Here is an 8,441-nt window from a genome sequence, read left to right on the forward strand (position 1 = left end):
CACCAGTGCCTTACCCGGATTTGCCGATTTTTCTTTCATTGTGGGGGTGGTGGGGGTGGGGGACAAAAACCTTCTTATTGTGAGTTTTGGCGGTCTCGCATCTAACCTGCAGAGAGATGTGTTTTCGGTTATATGTAATCCTCGTCCTTTCACCTTGGCTTTGATCGTGAAGGTCACATGATGTTGCACAATAAACGTCACTTTCGACGTTATCGTGTCATAGCTGATCATATGACGTGTTTTAAACGAAATCGGAACTAGTCTCTGAATAAATCGCTGAATAAACTACCAACTTCACAGATCAGTTGGCATTTGGATAGGGCCCCAGTCGCGCAGATCACGCGACAGGACAAAATGAGACATATCGATGTAGCTAGCCTAGGACGGTGTACTAAATGGAGTGCACGCGTGTCTCACCTTCCTGGATGATCTATCTTTGAGGAGCGGTCGATTATAACAGCGCAAGAAACTAAGGTGCCCCAAGCTCCTCGGCCGGGGTTCCCGACCCGGACGTGGCCAAGCACACTCGCGCGGCTCCATCCAACGGGAACAGACAAGTCAGTGAACGGTGGGACCTAGACATTCGACAAAGCGGGGCTCTGAAGGCTGCAGGTTTTATGATGCAAAGAGTACTGCTGATTTGCTCCACCTTTCCCCAGCATATACCAGATAAGACTTGCTTGAGCCTAAGACCAAAGGCAGCCTAAGAGCGCACCAAAATCCACGTTCGTAAGCTTTTGTCTATTGATATTCAATACAGGGGATCAATGAACGACCATATTCCTGGTTTGCTTTAGTTGTACGACTCTCGACCGTGCAATGTCATCTCGTTGACGCAGAAGCCGGATCAGGTGCACTCCAGCGGTTTCATGGTCTCCACCGCCGGCTGCGGCACCCCGAGTACTGTGTGAGTGATGCCGGCGTCAAACTGGAAGTCATGCGCTCACCCTGCCAGCGTGGCATGTGACTCCAAGTGAGACTTCCAGAACATATAATTCTAAACCTACTGAGCTGACACACAATGACGCTAAGTGCAAGTTGAAGACATATGGTGTTGTTTGACAACAAAAAACATTGCTAAGACTTGAAAAGCATGTTCTATCGCAATCGCAAGCCGCACAGGCTCATACCAAAAGACAGCTGAAAAGGCGCTGGAGACGGAAACGAGAGGGGAGGGGCAGTTGCCTTCTCTATCTCAAAGCACTTGGGCGAGCGTATTTTCTGTTATCCAAACAAGCTACACGTTGCGTGCCATGCCATGTGCCGACACGTGGCATGTGAAGTGCTTGATAGCAAAAGTGTGTCACTAGCTATTCAGGAAAAGGTGTCCTCTGTTTCTACATTCATCACCCCACTTGTCCATCACCCCATGTGTCAGTCCACCCAGAATGTGGTTGGACTCTCTTACAGCCAAACGGGGAATTTTACTTTTACGCGGGCTGGCCGCCGCAGCCCGTACTACAATGTTGTTCACAAGGTTTAGCTGGACCTGCAGACAAGTTTCTCTCGTGCTCATTCAGTGTAGTCAGCAGTTTTACGAGGGGTGAAAAAGTGTCATTTCCCAACCGAAGAAATTTGGAACAGCCTAAATCGTTATCCAGAGCAAAATGCAACGAAAGCTTAGTTTAGTCTAGTTTAGTTTAGTTAGGACGCAAGCATTCCACAGGCAAAACCCCAATTACGAAAGCAGTCCAGTTTTAGGAACAAAAAATATAAGACACACACGCAAAACAAAGACCTAACCAAACACTCACACTCTGACACACACACACACACACACACACACACGCACACACACACACACACACACACACACACACACACACACACACACACACACACACACACACCACACACACACACACACACACACACACACACACACACACACACACACACACACACACACACACACACACACACACACACACACACACACACACCAAATCATCAAGAAAATGTTCCACGCGTGCCGGCGAACCTAAACAAATCAGATCGGAATGATTTTGTTGCACGGAAAAAGGTTAGTTGAAGGAGAACGCTTCAAAAACTGATTGCAGACAGCGGGAAGTCGTGCGCCAAATTCATTTTTAACAGTGTTGACTGTTGCAAACGGCTGGTAGAAAAGGCCGAAATGCCGACAACGCCGGACGGGTGTAGCCAGACTAAACAGTGATGTCAGGTGAGCGCAGTCAAGCCTGTGATGAAATACGTTGTGTAGAAATAAGATGTCAGACTGAGCGAAGCGTGCCTAGATAGATGATGTTTTTAAGAAAGCGAGAAGATGCTCATAATCCAGTGGAGGACACTGAGACCGGTTACTCAAGCTCAACCACATGAGAAAGCGGTGTTGTACTCTTTCGAACCGGGCGAGATGGGAAACGGCAGCACCACTCCAAATAACGCTACCGCACTCACATATCACTGGTCTCACATGAGCGTTGAAGGCACAAAGCAAAGCCTTGTGATTGAACCGCGCCTGAAGAGAGCATGACAGCATCTGCAATCTTCGTATGAGAAGTCCCATCATCCTATTTGCTTTTGAGAGAGCTGAATCTATATGATCGGCAAAGGTGAGTTTGGTGTCCAGCAAGACACCAAGATCGCGAATCTGCTGGCAGCCATCCAAGCTGTGACCGCCTAGTGCGTATGAGTAGTGAACAGGTGACGTGCGGAGAGTGAATGACATGGTATTACATTTAACTGGGCTCAATTTCAGACCCCAGTTTTGGACCATTTACTGAGGTGATCCAAAGCCGCCTGAAGTGTAAGCCAGTCTGCTACGTTGTCGATTCGGCGACCCATTTTTACATCGTCAGCGTACACAAGGCACTCACTCTCGATTTGGTCAGGAACATCAGGCAGAAAGCAGGCGAACAGCAACGGTCCTAGGATGCTGCCTTCCGGGACAGCAGATCGTACTGGAATCCAGTCGGACTGTTTGCCGTTCAGCACTACGCGTTGGGAACGATTGTTCCGGTAAGACTTCAGCCAGCTGTACGCACGGCCAGTGATGCAAAAAGAATAGCGAAGCTTGTGTAGCAGAAGAAGGTGATTCACGCTGATGGGTGCTGAAGAGAAATCGGTGCAAATTGCATCTGTTTGTTTACTTTTTGAGATAGATGTCAAGCAGTGTTCAAGAAAACAGGTTTGTGATGCAAGAGAGATTTGGAAGGAATCCGTGCTGTGATGAGGGAAGAGCGGGCAGACAAACCTATAATAGGCTTTCGCTCACAATTTTTCCAATATTGTTGAGCAGATAGGAACCAACGACACCGGTCTGTGATTTTCAGGTAGCTTTTTGGACCCCTGCTTGTGCACCGGTATCACATTCGCTTGCTGCCACATGGAGGGTAAGACGCCAGAGTTTAGAGAAAGCTGGCATATTATTTCTAACGGAATAGCCAGCTCCTCGGCACATTCCCTGAGAATCCGGGCACTGAGCCCGTCGAAGCCTGCCTGTTTGTAATTGTTAACCTTAGATCGGGAAGAGCGGGGGGGGGGGGGGCGGCCCACATGTTACAGAAAACTGGGTCGTCACCTTACGGTGGTTGGAATGAAAATACCGTCGCGACCTCGGATGCGGCAGCTGTTGCTGCTACAATGTGATTTTTATGCTTTTAACTAACCGCTCAAAACAAAACAAAAAATGCAATTGTCGGATAACAGCATGTTCAGGATGCATAGTCCTGCAGTGGTGCAGTCCCCTTTTCGGTTGGGGACTGTGCCTTCCAGCCAGGGTGTAGTTTCCTAATCAGATGTGGGCTCCGGCCCCTTCCCCGCACCTCACCCCTTAACTTGGGCTCCATTCAGCCCCCAAACTTTTGAGAAGAAAGTGGATTAAGTCCAGCGAAAAACCCGCGTGATGGCTATTTTGTAGGAAGGCCCATAGCGTTTTTCCTTGCTGAGCCCACTCGCACCTCCCATACACTTTTCCCAGTCCTACCTACCACCATCCCTACAGTTCTACACGATAACCATTGTCTTGCTGTCACCTTGGAATAAATGTCACGCTCAGATTGGAACAAGATCATGCATTTGAGCTTACACCCCTAGCAGCACTTCTGCACCGTTGAACCAGCGGCCTCCCACCAAAGCCCGCTGTTCTTCTGTCAGTTCTCAGCGACAGGAAGCTCCGAATAATATCCTTCTGCAATGTGGGCGCTTCAAACGTCCTACGTTGGCCTCTAAAGCTGAAGTTCAGGTATCCACAAACAACGAGCCCTCTTAGATAAGTGAGGTTTCTAAGGCCACTATCAGGACGCCCTTCAAGGTACATCCCTGGAAGAGACCGCATAGCGCCCGTAAAGAAACCACAACGGTTTGCTACGTCCCTTCTAGCCGGGTGAGCGTCGCACGACGCGTGCACGAGGCCGCTTACACGCCGGTGGCGTACGGCCGTGCGCTGAACCCAGCTAACAACCACGGCGTCAGCATCCGAAGTCATCTGTCTCTCATGGCGCGACGACTGGCTGCTTAGCACACTGATCACGTCTGCCGCGGGATGATGCTGAGACAAAACGCCACTCCCGCCACTAGCAAATGCCTAGTTATTTGATATTTTGCACTGTTAAATACCTGAGGAAAGTCTCGGCTGACAAATCTGTGAAAAACATAATCTGAGGGGCATTGGAAAAACACTATGTCGCCAATGGTCTGCGACACTAGCACCGGTATAGTGTAGTTGTAGCGTATTTTGTCACCTGCTAGAAACTATCAGATGGAAACCTAGATTTGGAAGCATTTGGTTACTTACTTGCTCATGTCGATGTTTCGACATCTGCTCTGTACAAGCCCACGCTGCAAGCGTCGGTGAATACAGACCAATACTCAGCACTGAGTATCCTCTGACTGATAAAGTATGCTGCAATTTGCTTCCATTTACGCAGTTTTGTCACCAAACAGCTAACAAAAGGACTCATTTTTGTCACCGATCATATCCGCTGAGTCCGATTTTTTCTCTACACCGCCAACGCCTGGATTGACGTCAGTCCACATCTGAACTGCAAGCAGGGTGAGTGGTTAAAGGAAGCATCCCACCTGTTTTGTACTTTCCACTGATTATCACAGCCATCTCGTGCGATATGATCAGTAGTACCAGTTTTGTTTCGAAATACTTCTGCATAGCTCAGAATTTCGATTTAAATTAGACGACCCCGCGGGAGAAATCACTTTCGACTGTCTGCTCATCACTGTGAAATAACATATTTCCTTGCTTTGTTTTTCCAGCGTGTGTGTTCTTTAACATTTGTGACACACTTCCAGTGTCAAAATGTTTGTGTAATAAATGTCACCAAAGCTTGGAACACTGGACTACTCAAATTGTCTCGACCATGAAGCTATTACCACGCGAATTCCAGCAAAATGTTGTACGTTTTTCAAAGTTTTCAAAACAAAAACGGCTTCGATTTCTCAGCCACTAGCGTTTACCACAGTATCTCGTTCTTCCAAAAGCATTTTGGCTTCGGGAACAGGAGCATCACATGATCTATGTGATGCACTGATTCAGACTTAAACCAATGACCTCGATACCAGGCCCTTGCCCGCTGGACCAATCACAAACGCTCTGTTATTCCACCAGTAGAGATGCCCATGGTGGTTGCCATGATGACGGTGGTCCCGACTGCAGGGAAGAAGCGTAGTGCTGTTACAAAACGTTGACAGCGTAATTTGGACTCAAAAGAATTGAACTTGGTATCCTTGTTATGCCTTGACGGAGCTGTAGTGGCACTAATCATCGTTTATTAGACGTAGACGTCTAGAGGCCTTATTTGAACGTGCTTTTGAAATATGCCCTGAAGTTGGGACAGTCAATTCTAGAGGGCGTGGGATCTGTAGTGAGGGGAAGCTAATTCAAAACAATAACCCTATTACATTTCTCGGCAAAAACCAAGGCAAAAATCGCAATTGCCTTATTTCCATCCATTGCAATACTATGCAATGCAACTCGTGAATCGTGCATATCAATAAATAATCCAAAGCGTGTCTGGACTTAAATCCAATGTGAGTCAAGCTGGAAGATAAATGGCATTACTCTATTCTTTCGCCACGAATTAACATGCCTTCAAATTACGTTTGACAGTATGTCAAGATGAATCCAGTGTGGAACAGGCCGAACCGGTCTAAGGTGTACTTTCCAGGGAACCCTCCGCTACGCGATGCCTTTTTCACGGCGGCGGCGGCGGCGGAGGGACAGTCGAATAGTGTTGATAAGGGACGTTCCATGCGGCCTGGGATCATGGATAACCCAAGCTCTGTGGCGCTCATTTTTGCCATTGTTTTTATTTGTGGTTAATGATGCGTTAAATACGGTGATCAATTGACTCATGCTCATGCTCATTGGTGCCACCCCAAACTCACACAACAACTTTTAGTTACGTCAGCCTACTAACAAAAAAAAAGATAATACAGCGTCTTTATGAAAAAATGCAGCTTCATGTGTGTGAAGATATATGGGACAAATGATACCCAGACTGGACTGTCCTAGCAAAATCACGTTGAGGTCAAGGTAGGCCAAAAATGACATGATTTGTGCTCAACTCAGCATCGAGAGTTCTTCCAACCAGCTGCACAAGAATCGCTGCCGGCAAGTACAGCGCAGCACGCCGCCCGCTTACGACGTTAGATGGCGCCACCTGTTGCCTGTCCTGGAGCATAGGCGGCGTCCGTCGCAGCCCAGGCTGAGCCGTGCGCGGCGCCACCTGCGTCAGCCGCTGGTGGATGGCTGTGTCGGACGCGGCTGCGGTTTCGGGAGTGAAGACAATCCCTAGCGCGCTGAGGGCAGGGAAATTGCCAGGGTATTTGCCGTCGGCTGGAGATCAGGGATGACTTTAAAGTCGGCACGGCTTCTTCAACATGCAGGCATGCAATCTGCCTAGGGAATCACACCAGCAGGATGCAGTTTCATGCAATAGAACCGCGGCAGAAGAGCCACGTGGGCATGCGGACATAAATATCAGCGGAAATTGACTGCTGACCAATATGAAGAACAGAACTGAGTATTTTGAGACAGAAGAGTCGCTTGCCGTCTGCAAAAATAGTATCTCCTCTGCTGGGGCCAGGTCGAATAGATCAACACCGATCGTCGTATTTGCACGTTCAGGACCGATAACTTTGGACTAGGCTCCGTTATCAGGGTTGCAGAACAGACTGCCGCTGTCGTGGAGATACTCGAAAATGGTGTGTGCGGTACCTCAGGTATAGTGATACGATGATGCACGTGATTCACATGGCATGACACGGTGCCGCACAATATCCGTTAAGTGAGGTGTTCATAAATCAAAGAACAGTTGTTCATGAATAGTTCAGCACACACAAGTCGCCGCCGCTCTTCAGCTCTACAGGGCAGAGGGCGTGAGGCGTTCGATTGGCAAACCAAAGCTGCTTGAACCGCTGAGCATGGCCACAGCACTACAGATGGCCGCCTGTATGATGTGGGAGTGGTGTCCCCTGGGAGGTGAATGTCTGCTCGCGTACATTTACAGTGCTCTTGACCTATCACGGTGGCGGCTGTTTACAGTCTGGTGTTTCGCCTCAGACAAGTGCTTCAATTTGCTTACGTTGTACTTTTGCTCTGATCGGCGACAAGTATGCGCGCAGATCGAACGGAATAGGTATAGCAAACAGATGATAATGCTGATGCCATTGATGCGTGGAGTACGTTAACGTGATTTCTCATCTTTTGGTTGATTTACAGAACTCTCCGAACTTGATATCCGGCTCCAGCCATAGCCTAGGTATCCGAGGCGCTGCTTGGGAACAGCGTTGCCCGAGTTGAGTATGGACAATCACCGCAATGCAATCTTGTTTGGTACGTTTTAATACAAAGACGCAGCAGCGTTTCAAAACGTGCGGGGTGGGCAGGCTCAGTGTATACTTAATGAACTTGGGAGGCAAGCCCGGCGGCTGGGGGGGGGGGGGGATGGAAATTGAGGACTTTGTCTGCTTTTAATTCACATAACACATTTCCAAAATAGGTAAATGTCATGGTCGACAAGCTAGACATACACGTTCTGCTGTTTCCCGCTCGTGTTCGATCTCACCATTTGCACTCATCTTTACCACTTACCACTCAGCGAATAATGTTACCCAGATTACTAGAATTATTCGTGTGTTTCAACATTGCGTCCCTTGGGGAGACGAAATTCCACCAGCGGGCAAGTGTTTAAGATCATTTTGGAGGCATATGTCTTCACAATTTAGTCAAAATGCGAGCTAGGCGCAGGCTGTTCCAGTTCCGAATTCGAAGCAATGGGCCATAGTGTGCCAGAGTTTGCATACGCGCCTGGATTTCGCTGACTGCCTTGCAAAAGGTAAGCTGTTGCAACATTTTAGGTAGAAACAAATTCGGATTCTTCAAATTGTGACAAATAAAAACGACGTGAAAAAACCATAAACACGGGTTTCTCATGTAAAACCCATGTCAGAGAATGAGGGCTCTT

Source organism: Pollicipes pollicipes, unplaced genomic scaffold (genome assembly GCF_011947565.3).
Source record: "Pollicipes pollicipes isolate AB1234 unplaced genomic scaffold, Ppol_2.1 Scaffold_2555;HRSCAF=2994_pilon_pilon_pilon, whole genome shotgun sequence".
Lineage (NCBI taxonomy): Eukaryota > Metazoa > Arthropoda > Thecostraca > Pollicipedomorpha > Pollicipedidae > Pollicipes > Pollicipes pollicipes.